This window comes from Macaca thibetana, chromosome 1 (genome assembly GCF_024542745.1).
Source record: "Macaca thibetana thibetana isolate TM-01 chromosome 1, ASM2454274v1, whole genome shotgun sequence".
Classification (NCBI taxonomy): domain Eukaryota; kingdom Metazoa; phylum Chordata; class Mammalia; order Primates; family Cercopithecidae; genus Macaca; species Macaca thibetana.
This window is the reverse complement of record NC_065578.1, coordinates 105042684-105058745: the sequence shown is the minus strand read 5'-3', so window position 1 is coordinate 105058745 and position 16062 is coordinate 105042684.

Genomic DNA, 16062 nt, shown 5'->3' with positions numbered 1-16062 from the left:
CGAGAAGAAGAGTGAATGACGTTGATTCCAACATACACAGGGTGTACACCCGCTCTGTGATATTGTTCCTATCGTCTAAAGGAAGAGATGATGATATTACTCCCAATATGGCAGAAGGTATACACTGCCCCCCCCCCACCCCGTGATATTGCTCCTCACAACTCGTGAGGGAGAACATGATAGTACTTGAGATATGACAGTGGCGCTACACCCCATCTGTGATATAGCTCCTAATTTCCAGTAGCTAACGTAGGTTGTGCCTCCCAACAGAGCAGCAGGTGGACACCCGCCCTCTGATATTTTCCCGAATATTCAGGGAAATCAAGGATGACATTACTCCAAATCTGGTAAAAAGTGTACACCCATGGTACGATATGGTTCTTAGTCTGTGGAGGCGCAAAGGATGCTATTAGTTTTCACGTCGCAGGCTGTGTACACACCCTGTGAAATTGTCACTGATACCAGAAAAAAAGAGAATGGTGATAATGGGCACAGAACGCAGGAGGGTGAGGCACCCACCGCGAGGTGGGGAGTAAGAGCCACCCCCTCCCCCACTGGCTCCACATATAAGTGGAAACTGATCTTTGAGTAAATATGGGGAAAAAAGTGGCAACAATACATGCTGGGGCCTCCTGGAGGCTGTAGGATGGAAGGGGAACATGGACCGAGAACGAACTATTGAGTATTATGCTCATTCCCTCAGTGACACGATCAATCACACCCAAACTTCAGCATTATGCAATATGCCATGTAACAAACCTGAACACCTATCGCCTGAATCTAAAATAAGAGTTGAAATTATTTGTTTTAAAAGGGAAAAGATGGCCGGGCACAGTGCTCACGCCTGTAATCCCAGCATTTGGGAAGCTGAGGTGGGCAGATCACAAGGTCAGGAGATCGAGACCATCCGGGCAAACACGGTGAAACTCCACCTCAACTAAAAAATATAAAAAATTAGCGGGGCGTGGTGGTGGGCGCCTGTAGTCCCAGCTACTTGGGAGGCTGAGGCAGGAGAATGATGTGAACCAAGGAGGCAAAGCTTGCAGTGAGCGGAGATCGCGCCACTGCACTCTAACCTGGGCAACAGAGTGAGAGTTCGTCTCAGGAAAAAAAAAAAAAAAAAAAAAAAAAAGTATCATTAATCAATTAGCTAAAACTTTTCTGTTTGACTTATGTGTTTCTTAACACAGTATGGTACATATTGCCAAACAAATGTATATAATAAGTGTATTTTGTAGATGTTTATATGACAATTTACAGGACCACAGAAAGTATGGCATTAGCAACTGGAAAAGATTTCAAACCAGAAGTCAATATTTAAATTATAGACTTCCAATAGCTTATAGTATTTGTTAATGTAAAGTTAGAGATGCTCTTAAATTTTCATGAGTGGTTGACATTAAATGCAGATTAATATTATTCCTGTATACATAATATAATCAATAAGCAATTGGTTATACAGAAACCAACAGTTCTTTGATTAATAATAAACCTGTATATATGACAGGAAAATGTGAACAGAATGGTCTTAATATTTAAACAAACTTAAATTTCATGTAAAGATAGAAGAAAATACCCTTATTTTATTTAGATTATAAGTACTTTCATATTGTTTAGTACCCCTTGGTTAATATTATATTTCTAATGCCTAAAAATATAAATAATTAAAAGTTATTCTTAGCTCTGTGAAATAAGACATTTGTAATTATTATTCTTTTAAATTTAGAATGAAGCAAACGGAGCACAAGAGATCATAGCATATTTGTTTCTTATTAATTTCACTTGAAATTTTTCTAGTTGTTTATGAGATTATAAATATTTATTAAGTAAAAACATTTTATTCTAAACAGTTTGCCGTATTTGGAATATAATATTATAAAATACATAAACAATCACAATGAGAAATTAATTAGAGTTATTTATGTATAATAAATAGAAGTATCTCTGGTCATATTTGACAGAGTTCACTTTAAATTTCCCAAAAGTATTTTGATTTAAAATATTTTCCTAGAATTGTCTTCAGGATTAATCTATTCTAATAACAATTATTTATGGATCTGTTGTACTAATAGTAGTAGCCAGTTTTATAATGATATTTAGCTAAATAAAAGTTATAAGGATTACAAAAGAGCTATCAACAATTAAAGGTAATTTTAACAATGGAGCACAAGAAAATTTTTGGAGGTGATAAATATGTTTATTACTTTAACGATGGTGATCATTTGACAGGTTTAGGCATATATGCAAACTCATCTAATTTCGTATATTTCATATGTGCAGCATTCTATTTATTGAACATATGTCACTAAAGCTGTTAAAATACATAATTTTAGGCAGGGTACAGTGTCTCAGGTCTGTAATCCTAGCACTTTGGGAGGCTGAGATGGGCGGATCACTTGAGGTCAGATGTTCGAGATTGACCTGGCCAGCATAGTGAAACCCCATCTCTACTAAAAATACAAAAATTAGCCAGCCATGGTGTCTTACGCCTGTAGTTCCAGCTACTTGAGAGCCTGAGGCATGGGAATCACTTGAACCCAGGAAGCAGAGGCTGCAGTGAACCGAGATTGCGCTCTTGCACTCCAGTCTCAGCGACAGAGCAAGTCTCCATCTCAGGAAAAAAACAAAACAAAACAAAACAAAACAAACAAACAAAAAAAACACCAAAAAACATAATATTAGGAAAACGAGTTTTAATTTAAGCAAAGTTATTAACATAAAGCATACAGAGCTGTCATCAATTATAAAGAATTAAAGGGAAAAATCAGAGATGTTCACCCATGATGCTTTTTCCTTTTTTAAATTAAAAAAATATATATAGATTCAGGGGGTACATGTGCATGTTTGTTACATGAATATATTGTGTAACGGTGATGTTTGGGCTTTACATTTACCCGTCATCTGAATAGTGACTATTGTACTCACTATGTAATTTTTCAACCCTCACCCCTTCCTACCTGGCCCTCTATTGGAAGCCCCAGTGTCTACTATTTTCCTCTGTATTTTCTTGTGTACCCATTATTTAGGTCCCACTTGTAAGTGAGAACAGGCAGTATTTTATTTTTGGTTTCTGAATAATTTCACTGAGAATAATGGCTTCCAGTTCCATCCTTGTTTCTGCAAAAGACACAATACTATTTGTATGGCTGCATAGTATTTCATGGTGTGTGTGTGTGTGTGTGTGTGTGTGTATACACATTTTCTTTACCTAATCATCTGTTGATGAAAACTTAGGTTGACTCCAGACAGTGGGGAAAGGACACTCTATTAAATAAACGGTGCTAGAAAAATTGGATAGGCATATGCTGAAGAATGAAACCGCACTTTATCTCTCACTGCACACAAAAATTAACTTAAGATTGATTAAAGGCTTAAATGTAAGACCTCAAACTGTCAAGAATCCCATAACAAAACCTAGGAAAAACTCTTCTTGACATTGGCCTTGCCAAGAAACATATGAGAAAGACATCAACAGCAAATGACAAAAAATAAAAATAGACAAATAACATTTAATTAAACTAAAGAGCATTTTCACAGTGAAAAAATAATCAACAGAGTAAACAGACAGACTACAGAATGGGAGAAAATATTTGCGAACTATGTACCTGACAAAGGACTAATATCCAGAATCTATAAGAAACTTGACTCAACAAGAGAGAAAAATAACCCCATTAAAAAGTGGGCAAATACCATGAGTAGACGTTTTTCAAAAGAAGACATACAAGCATCTAAAAAACATAAAAATGCTCATCATCGCTAATCATCAGAGATATACAAATTAAAGCGAAGATGAGATGACATCTCATACCAGTCAAAATGGCTATTATTAAAAATTCAAAAACAACATATTTTGGCAAGGATGTGGAGAAAAAGAAATGTTATACACTGTTCATGATACTTTTCCTAAATAGAAACACTAAATATAATAAATTATTTTTTGTCAATTTTGTATTATGATTATACATGTGTGCATATGGTATTCTTTTCAAAGTACATTGAAACAATTGTCTAATATAGTCTCTGTTATCATAATTGGTGTTGTCAGAAGAAAAAGTCGGTGGCTATTAGTTTAATGATAATATGGAGCGGGTTACTATATTTCACCATCTATCATTCTGTATATTTATTATTTAAATAAAAAATGTTTTCTTGTCTAATAAAAAAGAAATATTCTGGAAAATGATCTACTTAGCAAATAATGTTATTGCAGAATTTCTTGTGAGCCAGCCATGATCAAGCCCAAATGAGATAGCTATAGGTTAGTTACTTGGAAGATGAAGGCAATACCTGGGGCAAAGGAGGTATTAACCTGAAGAATCAAAATTAGGTGGCAGAGGCAATGCATGCTTTCATTTCCAGGCTCTGCTTTCCTTTTCCAGTGTCCTTTATTTTTAGGAGAACCATGTTCCTAAATCTAGGCACAGAATGTAGGCAGAGGTGAAGAATCCCCTTTCAGACTGTCGTATATTTGAGAATATAGGTTAGTTGAACATTCTCACTTATCTACTATGTGAGGAAAGAGATCAGATTTTGTGATTTCCTTCCTTCTTCCTGATTCCCCTCTTCTTTTCTCCTTTGGTCCCCTGTTTCTTTGATTTCTCCTATTCCTTTATCCTTATTCTCCTGCTTCTTCATCTTCCTCACTTGTCTCACTCCCCACTTTTGTTTATTTACTTTATTTAACTTTTTGAAATGATCTTCAGTACTCAAAGATGTCTGGATGGCCAAGTGATTGTCTCCACAGAACATATTTTTATCTAGATGCCTCCATGTTTGATCATCTACTTGAAATTGTAAGGGGGAAATATGTTATCTTATCAATTGCTAGGATTATGGATGATGTTCCTATACCAAAAGACTGAACAACAAATGTATACAAATTACTTGATTATAACTTTTAAATGACATGGGAGTTTTGAGAAATGAAGACCTCAAGAAACAGAAAAATGTATTTTTTTATGTTTAGATTTAACTAATAATGGACAGTTGTGGAGGAATATGATTGGAGGACAAAAGGGCATGGTCTAATGATAATGAACTAAGGGTAACTTAGCAAGGCTCCTTTGTTCAGATTCCTCTTTGTATCCCTGTGTGTTCAGAGATAAGGATATTCCTTGCCTCTAGGTATAAGGAGGGCACCTCTTAAATGAAAGTCTTATGACCTGCTTCGGGAAAATGTCAGATAATCCTTTGTAGTTTTTATGACCTGCTTCAGGGAAGAAGGGCAGGGAAAAATCGAAGACTGATCTTGCTTCTGCTATTTTCTCAAATGACAAGATGCTGTATTTTGGGGTAGCATGTCCTGAACCCCATCACTGTATTGACATTTATAAAAACTAGGATCCATTAAATAGGAAATAGATAATTTTCTGAATATTTTTAAGATAGAATACTTATCTTTTTTGTTTCCAGAAGTATCAGTTGCAGAAACTTTATTCTATATAAAATTATTTTCATAATGTTTTATTTTTCCGATATTTTTACAGTAGGTAATCTGAAGATGCTGGAAGAATATCAGCTGTTCTAAAATTTTAATGCAATAGTTATGTGATCCCTGATATAATAAGAAGACATTCTTTTGTAGAGTTCTTCCAAATTATTACTTTAGTGAGATAATCATTAACTCTTACAATAAAGTGTAATTTTACTGCTGGCTTCAGTTGTAATCTACTGCCTTGTTGGGTATTTTCACCTGCTTTTTTACTAGCCCTCTGACTAAGCATGCTTCAAAATTTTTTTCTGTATTAGTCATCTGGCTTAGACAAATCACTTCTTTGACCCTTGGGTTTCTGATATATGGAATAAATAAATTATCTTGCTGATTTTCAATCTTTTTCCTAGCTTTTAGTTTATATGTAGTTTTATTTTGGTTATAGTCCGTTCTGCCCAGAGACACGCTCCTCATGTTTTCTTCTTTAAATAACACCATGATTTATTCAGGTATTCACCTTTAAATTTCCATTTTCTCCTTCATCCATACTCTTACACAAAAACCCCTATGCATTCTGTTCTTTTTAATGTCCTTTCTCCTTCATTCTATTCTCATATTTGTCATGTCAATTTAGATACTCATTAATTTGATTCTGAATTCCTTGCATGGATTTCTAATTATACTCCTTTTGAGGGTCTTCCTTCTTCTCACTAATCTGACAGAAGAGATCCAGTCATACTCACATGAATTCAATGACCATCTCTCTCCCCAACCAAATTAACTATAAACGTAATAACATTCTGACATTCAGGATTTCTGCAACTATCTCCAATCCTCACCCTATTGCTTATCACAAAATGACATAAAACTGTACTCCAGCTGAATTGAAACTATGCTTTTCCTAAAGAACATTTTTCTTTTGTCCCATGTTGCTTGTTGTTTCTTAGTTTTATTTAGTTTTGTTTGGGTTGTGTTTATCTTAAGAAATTCCGTGTGTGTGTGTGTTATACAATTTGCTTTCTCTGGAATTTATTTTCTTTTTCATCAAAAGGCAGATTTTTTTTTTTCTTTTAATGAAAGTTCTGTCCAGTTGCCATGGTAATTTTGTTATCAAAAATAGAAGCTTAAAGGAACCTAGGACCAATTCACTGATTTTTTTGAAAACGAAAACTGAGTACCACACGTTTCAATGATTTGGCCGTTTCAACTATTTGACCAGGTAAAGGTCACCGTTTACCTGGAGGTACAACAGATAGCCTATCTCATCACAGGGAGATGTATTCAAGTATTGATTTTTTTTTTATTTTTATTTTGCTGCATCATAGTGCTTCCCACCTATATTATTGGAGTTACACATTTATTCCTTGAATTATGGTATTTCTGTATTTATAGTTTACTTCTAAAAGATTATAATCTCCTTGATTGGAGATAATATAATTCATTTATCTTTCTTATTGCTCTTTAAAGTGGAAAAAATATATATCAAAACATCTTCAGATCATAAAGTCATGACAAATGATTTCAGTTAATTGAAATACTCATGTGATCACTAATCTATATCATCTATACCTATTATCTATATGTATACTTATACTTACATTTAAATATGTGCCTACAAATTATCTTTTAAAAATGAATAGTAGCACATAGCACTCTTTTACCAGAAATAGGTCAAAAAACATGGAAATGCATAACTAAAAATTACTTCATATATTCTTATGTAATTGGATAACTAATTTTTGTTTAAAAAACATGGCACAAATGATTGAGGTGGTTTTATATTTGATTGAATTATTACTTAAATCTGTTTTACCAGTTCTACATGAAATCAACATTTGCTTATTGTATTAGCCTGTTTTCACACTGCTATAAAGAAACACATGAGACTAGGTAATTTATAAAGGAAAGAGGTTTGATTGACTCATAGTTCCACATGGCTGCAGAGTCCTCAAGAAACAATCACAGGGGAAGGGGAAGCAGCCACATCTTACATGGTGGCAGGCAAGAGAGAGCCAGTGCATAGGAGGAATTGTCAAATACTTATAAAACCATCAGATCCTTTGAACACTCACTAGTTATGACAAGAAAAGCATGGAGGAAACAGCCCCGATGATCCAATCACCTCCCTTCTTCTGCTCTACAGGTGGGGATTACAGGTTCCTCGCTCAACACATGGGGATTGCAATTTGAGAAGAGATTTGGGTGGGGACACAGAGTCAAACTATATCACTCATAGTTAAAATACCTGCCCAGAACCACCTTTGATTTTAAAGTCTACCTTTGCATATTGCCTAGATATGTATCTAAAATCCTATTTACAGTTTTTGAAGAAAAGTTCTCATTTCTAAGCAAGGTTGTGATTTGACTCTGCCTTTATTGAAGCAAAATTAAAACCAACACACACACACACACACACACACACACACACACACATAAATATATAAATGTTTTTCCATAAATATTTCCAGACAGAGGGCTGAATTCTGCTTTCTTTCTTTGCATATATTTTAACAGATATATGAAAGACCTATATGTAACTTAATTCTAAAATTTTATTGTCTGGCAAGCTTAAATATCTTTTATTTTTAAAGAAATGTACATCCCAGGCATAATTTAATACTGAATAGTTTATTTTATTTGAGAAAGTGAATATTAAGTACGATTGCCAAGAATCACCAGTGGAATTTTTTTTTTTTTTTTTTTTTTTAGATGGAGTCTCGCTCTGTCACCCAGGCTGGAATGCGGCTCACTGCAAGCTCCACCTCCTGAGTTCATGCCATTCTCCTGCCTCAGCCTCCTGAGTAGCTGGGACTACAGGCACCCAACACCACGCCTGGCTAATATTGTGTGTGTGTGTGTGTGTGTGTGTGTGTGTGTGTGTATTTAGTAGAGACAGGGTTTCACCATGTTAGCCAGGATGGTCTTGATCTCCTGACCTTGTGATCTGCCCGCCTCAGCATCCCAGAGTGCTAGGATTTCAGGTATGAGCCACCGCACCTGGCCTGGAATTTTTTTAAGCTCTCAAAAATAAAAGAGTTTAAAACAAGCAAGTAATTATTTTCATTAAAGGCCATATATAAATACTTGGTGGTAAATTCCCTATGTTAATGTTTCTTAGTATTTTACTTCATGTACCTGTATTCAGTAGGAAATTGGGAATTCTGGACTTTACAACAATGGTGTCAACACATTCAGTTAAATGAGAAAAATATCACCTAATTGAGGGAAAACACAATCACTGAAATTGGTCATTTTTCATTATGTTGAAAAAGTACTGAGATAATTAGCTGAAATTCCCAGGTAAACAAAATACTTCATCATTGTGAAAGCATAGTCAGTGTAACTAAAATACCATCCAGACAAATTAGTTGTTCCTCTGAATACTGGACTTCCATTTCTGGCACTTACAAGATGAGTTTCTTTTACCAAGTCATTTAAGTTCCCTGATACTCAGCTCAATTGTAAGAGTAAAAGAATGATTGCGAGTAGACGTGGAATCTGTCACAAAACAGAAACTCCCTCTTCCCTTCCAAAGTAGGGAACCTTTAGTTTTGTTAGTTAGAAACAGTGATTGAATAACGTTCCTGTGGCTTTTACATTTTGTTGTCTATGCCAATGGAGAATATCACAGCAATTAAAGAATCTAGACAGGCAAATCAAAGTAGAAAACAATCTAATTTGAGGTTGGGATTTAGAGTGACTTACATATTTTTAAATATGATTCATGAAATTTATATAGTAGAAAAAATATCTTGCGGTTAACATTTTTTGAAAAGTCATAAAGTCTATAGGCACACGCAGCTTCTTAAAGTTCTTTGTAAAGAATTATGTGGATTGATTTTACCACATGGGACATTCATTCAATAATAATCCTAAAAATGATTAGGGAATGTGTACTATGTGAAAAGGATAGTACTAAGACACAGGAGATATTAAAACCCATTGTGCTTATGTTATTACTTGGCTAAAGATAACACCCCAAATCAACAGGAAGTTATACCATGAAAGAAGTAAATGTAGCTTGCCCTTTTACAAATTAAGAATGGGTACCTCTTCCTCAATGGACACATTCCAGAGACAGGGAGTAAGGATTAGTGAGTTTAAGGCCAACTAGATTTCATCTCCCATTTTTCTCCTTGGTTAAGGTCTTTTGTAGAATATGCTAAAAGCATAACAGAGATTTGTGGTCCTAGATTAGGGATTGTAACCAAGTTTTTCCTGAGTCATGTCATCATTTTTTTTTTCTTTTTTTTTCTTTTTCTTTTTTTTTTTTTTTTTTTTTTTTTTGAGAGGGAGTCTCGCTCTATCGCCCAGGCTGGAGTGCAGTGGCCGGATCTCAGCTCACTGCAAGCTCCGCCTCCTGGGTTTATGCCATTCTCCTGCCTCAGCCTCCCAAGTAGCTGGGACTACAGGTGCCCGCCACCTCGCCAGGCTAGTTTTATTGAATTTTTTAGTAGAGACGGGCTTTCACCGGGTTAGCCAGGATGGTCTCGATCTCCTGACTTTGTGATCCACCCGTCTTGACCTCCCAAAGTGCTGGGATTACAGGCTTGAGCCACCGCGCCCGGCCAGGTCATCATATTAGAGATTGTTGTCACTTGGTGACCAGCAAATTAGCAGATAAAATATGCAATCTATAGATAGGGGTAGTGAAGAAAACATGACAGAAAATAGTAAATTCTGATGGCAGAACTGTTATTCCATACTCTCAGTTTTTATAAGCCTCTTGGCTGCATTTATGTCCCTCCCCTGAATGGAAGATGGGTGTTCTATTAGCCTAGGTCCAGGGAAATTTTGATGTAAGTAAACTTATATCTGACCCCTCCTCTCTTGTGGTTTCTGCATGGACCCACTGATTTCCTGATGACTCATGATTTGTTCATAACTCATCCTCCTAATTTATTATTTTTCATATGATTTTTACCTGAGTAAATCTTTCCTCAAAAATATTTAACAAGAAATTCAAGCCTTATGTGTTTCTCTGCACTCCTGCTCCCAGCTACCTCAAGGACATCACCAGGGTACTGTGCAAATGCTGCGATGAACTGTCAAGGTTCGTTTTATTTGTTTCACAGAAAAATCCATCTATTTCCTATTTATCTCAGACTGTGATTTGCTCTCAGAAATCTAAAAATATATACTTAAACTCAAGAGTTAATGACTTCTCCTTATTTATGCATTATTTTGAAAAAAGTTTCCAATACCTTAACCTAAAATCAAGTTCCATGAAGGAAAATACATAAGATCCTTTAATTCAAATCAAGGGACTGTTTTGCTTTTCCTTGATCCTGCCTTAAGGATCTTAGTAAAATGTTCAGAGACTGAGATTGATTGATATGGTTTGGATGTTTGTGCCTTCAAAACCTTATGTTGAAATGTGATTGCCGATGTTGAAGGTGTGGCCTGGTGGGAGGTGATTGAGTTATTGATGCATATCCCTCATAAACGTCTTAGCACCATCTTCTTGGTGATAAGTGAATTCTTGTGCTGAGCTCATGTGAGATCTGGTTGTTTTGACACCTCCCACCTCTTTCTCTCTTGCTCCCACACTTACCATGTTACAAGTCTGCCTCCCATTTGCTTTCCACCATGATTCTAAGCTACCTGAAGCCTCACCCAAAGCAGATGCCAGCACCACCCTTCCTATACAACCTGCAGAACTGTGAAACAATTAAACTGTTTCTCTTTATAAATTACCTAGCCTCAGGTATTGCTTTATAGAAATGAAAAAAGAATGGTCTAACACGTGGATCAAATTAGTTAATATTATCAATTCTGAGTTTCATTACGTATAAATGTTCATACTCAGATTATTACATGTATCCTAGTAGCCATCCTAGTAACTATAAAATGCAGATTGTTGCTATTATCATACAACTATCTGAGGCTTACACAGGTTACATGACTTGTATGAGCCTCAGATACTCATAGGGTACTTATTCTGCTCGACAGTGATAGAAATAATGGACTGATCCAAAGTTTATAGTAAACATTTTTTTCTTATTCTACTACCTTGAATTAACAATAATTTTCAGATAATTAAAACACGATATTTACATCAAACATTTGGCCAACTACAGCCTTGAAATGCAGGCTATTCTTTGAGTGGCAAAGCTCAGTACTGTGGTTAATGATTCCTTTTTTTGTTTAAGTTAAAGTTACCCAGTGTGTGATGTTCCCCATGTACCCTAGAACTTAAAGTATAATAATAATAATAATAATAATAATAATAATAATAATAAGTTACATGTGGTTTCTAGAGTAATTCTTCCACTTTCCATATGCTTTTTGTGGATGAAAATACACTTTTAAATAAAATCACTGTTTGTTTAAAGAGACATCCTTAATTATGCAGTTTGAAATATCTATAGTTCTCAATATATTGCAAACATCATTAACTCACAGTTTCTCAAGCCATGTCTCCTTGTTGCTTATCATGCATCATCTCATATTTATGTGCTCCTCTGATTATAGCAGCTTCTGAAGAATATATAAGCTCATGCTTCGAATGGTGTCTCACTGTTCTAAGATAATCACACACATTTGTGTGCCTGCCATGTTTATGTGAATGCTATAAAAGTGAATTTATTTAACCATTACTAATAAATTTTGTTAATCTTCACAATTTATGGTTTAATGATGTTTCTTTCCCACAAGTGCCTTCTGCAGTGAAAATGTAGAGAGGTAAAATCATTTATTTTCAATGAAATAAATTGACATTACAGGTTAATGTGCTTTCATTCCAAAGCTAAATGCTATCATTTTAGTCAATTAACTTTTTGTCCTTTGTTCAAGGGTCCAGAAATGATAAGAAGTTACTTTGTTATGTTATCCATTCTGAGAATTTCTCTGAAGTTGTAATTACTGTACTGAGAATTTGAGATTTTTTGCACTTTACCAGTCTTGAAGAGGCAACATGGTATCAATGTAAGTGCAATTTTCCTTAATGGATTTTATCTGGTGGTCAAGACCTTTTTAAAGTAATAGAAGTAAGGTCTTAGTGTTCATCTGATAAAAATAACTGTACTGAAAGGAAAAAGAGTTCAGATTAATATTCTTTTATAAATGCAGCAAAAGTGTGCTTTTACTGTAAATGAAAAACCAAAGATGGAGTCTGAATTTGCAACTGTAATGAGAATTTAACACATACCCTACTTCTAGGCAGTTCACATTTTCTGCCTGTTTCAACCGAATCTTAACCTGTTTATTGCAACTAAAACTACTTGTTAAGTCACATAAACATATTGATTATTTGTAGTTAGTATTATATTTTACATCTGAAAGATCAGATTTGAAAGCTTGCTTTGGAACCTACACTCCTGAGCCTGGAATTCATGGATGAAAATCTGTTCTTGAGACTTCTCTAAACTTTTTTCCTCTGGTCTCCTGAAAGTGACCTCTCCTGCCACTTGGTTCACTGGAAATGCCATATCTTTTCCTGAACTCCAGTTGTATTTGCTATCCTGATCAAACATTTGGCATACGTTGTTTACATCCTTACATTCTTAGGCTACAACAAAAACTATATAGACTTGTCAGTAATCCAAAGCTGTTGTTAACGGTAGCAATGGAGAAAATAAATCAAGACCTTAAAAATGCACTCTGCAATAGTCTAGCTAGTGCTTACAACTCTTTGAAAGTCGCAAAGGAAAAGGATCCATCTTGCTTGAAGGGGCTCCATTAAGCAAAGAGGGGCCATTTGCGGCTTCTAAAGAATAACATAATATACAGAAGAAACATTCTTGCAATTATAAAATATCTTAGGAATTATGAAGAAGGTAGTTGAGTTTCAATGGAATGTGTTCCAGAGTTGTCCTAGGAGAATCATGAAATATAACAAATTTAGATGATCCAATAAGGAGAACATCCTAGTTTAAACTGATATATTTTTTATTTTTGTCACAAGAACCCTGCCCATAATGACAACGGTATTGAAGCTAGAAGATCTTAATTCAAACAAAATCATCAGTGTTTACTAAATAAGAGAGTATGGATAGCTACACATGAATATTAAATTGATATTCCCAGGAAAGACTTCAGTCCCTGTTACTTCAATAATTAACATAAATACACTACATAGAATGCAGAGGAGGACTATCAGCTATTTTAAGAAGCTGAAATAGAATAGGCCAATGTATAGATATGCTGTTCTTAATTTATTTCTGTCATAATAATATTTAACATTCCATTGACTACATTAAAATGAAAAGCCCATCAATCTTGTAAAATACTTTCACATTAACAAAACTAGCTCAGTGTAATCTGTAAAACAAAATCTTAAATACTAAGATTCTTGGCTTGGAGTAAGCTAAAATGACTTTACTATTAATAAAAATATTAATTAAAATTAAAATTAATGAAGAAAATATACAAGTAAAATAAATTATAAAATATTATGATAAAATATAGCAGAATATAATTGAATATTTTAAAAGAGGTTTTATTGTAAATATTCAGAAAATATTTGACAAATATTAACATTTATGCTTTGTTTTATATTATACATCTCATAAAGTTATATAGATGAACATAGATACATAAATGATTTTCATGTAATTATAAAATATCTCAGGAATTATGAGGAAGGTGGTTGAGTTTCAAAGGAATGTGGTCCACAGTTGTTGCAGGAGAATGATGAAATATGGCAAATTTAGATGACCAAATGAGGAGTGTATCCCAGTTTAAATAAACAGCTTAATAAAATGCAGACAGGCCAAAGTAAACACATAACATATGACCAAGATATGAGATATTATAAATAATAGTTGGCATAAACCAGAAAAGCCCTGATAGAAAGGTTCTTCGCATCTAGAAGTAAATAATGAGGGGCTGTTGTAGGTTTTGAACTCAGATGAATGCCAGGAAATAATATTATAGAAATCTTGGATTGATGATAAATGTAAATGAGATTAAAATAGAAGTATAATCCCAAAGGCAATGAAATATCTACAAGATGGAAATGTTGTGAACTGAGGTAGCAGCAATGAGATGAAGAAAATATTGTAAGAATAAAATGATTTTAAGGATGATAATTGTATAACTATGATAACAATGATAGGTAAATGAGTAAAAAAAGAGTAATTATTTAGTAGCCTAAAAAGTTACAAAGATATCACAAACAAAAATTGGAGGTTATTTTGTGGAACAAAACAGTGATCTCCATTTTAAATACTGAGTTGGAAGTAACTACTGAATATCCAATGAAAATGACATGAAATAGAAGTGTATTGGTGATTGCAGTGGCTTTTAATGTAGCTTTACACAAATTGAAAAAGAGCTACATGAAACTGACTTAGAGTGATTTTCAGTATATACTATTTAGCAAAAAAATGTAAAGGAATATACATAGTATGCTACCTTGCCTGTAAGAAAGAAATGAAAATTGGCATGTATCTTTTTATCATAACAAAAAGCAGCACTAGAAGTACAAATAAATAAAGTTAGTACAAAGGATGTGGTGAAGGGAGTGGGTGACAAGTCACTTCTTGAAATTTACCTTTTTATACCACTTTGACTTTTAAAAACATATTAATATCATAGTTATAAAAATAAATTAAATCAATAAGAATAGGAAAAGGGGAAGAAACCCACTTTAAAAGACATCAAATAAATACATTTAATTATATTTCAAGTGAGTACATTAACGACATTGCAGGAAGAGAAAGAAAGGGAATAATGAAAGAAGAAAAAGGAGGGAAGGAAAGATAAAGCAAGAAAAGAAGGAAGGAAGAAAGGAAGGAGGAGAAAGGGAGAAAAAAGGAAAAAAGAAAAGAATAGAAAGAAAAAAAAGGAAGGTAGAAGAAAGGAAGGAAGAAAGAAAGATGAAGAAGGAAGAAAAGAAGGAAATAAGATAGAAGAGAAAGAAATAATGAAAAAATAAATTTCTCCAGATGGCTTATTAACAAACTGATTGTATACCCTGAGTTTGGAGCAGGATGGGCTATGAGGATTAAGGAAAAAAGTGCAGAAAATTCTGCTGTATTTTTAGTAGCTGTGTAGTGGTAAGTGAAGTTTAAGTTCTGGAATTAATTTTCATGAAATACAGAATCAATTGAATTAAATGTGCTGATGATTGTTGGTGGCCTTCTCCATTCTCAGTGTGGAAAATAAATGAATGGGGAAAACAATAAAAGAGCACATGGGAATGGATTAGAACTGGAAGTATCTTCCTGAACTTATGATTCTTAAAAAATGTAAATGTACATATACATAGGTTTGTAAGCATATGCATGTATTATATGTGAGTGTATTGTGAACCCCAAAAATCTGAGACATGTCTCAGTTAATTTAGAGTTTATTTTGCCAACATTGAGGTTGTGTGCCCATGATATAGCCTCAAGGGGTTCTGATGACATGTGCCCAAGGTGGTCAGAGCATAGTTTGCTTTTATACATTCTAGGGAGACATGAGACATCAATCAACATATGCAAGATGAACGTTGGTTCGGTCTGGAAAGGCAGGACAACTCAAAGCAAAGGCGGGGAGACTCAAAGGGGGGTGGGGGCGTCCAGCTCATAGGTTTATAAGAGACAAATGGTTGTATTACTTTGAATTACCGATTAGCCTGTCCAAAGGAAAATATCAGATATGCATTTATTTCAGTGAGCAGAGGGGTGACTTTGAAGAGAACG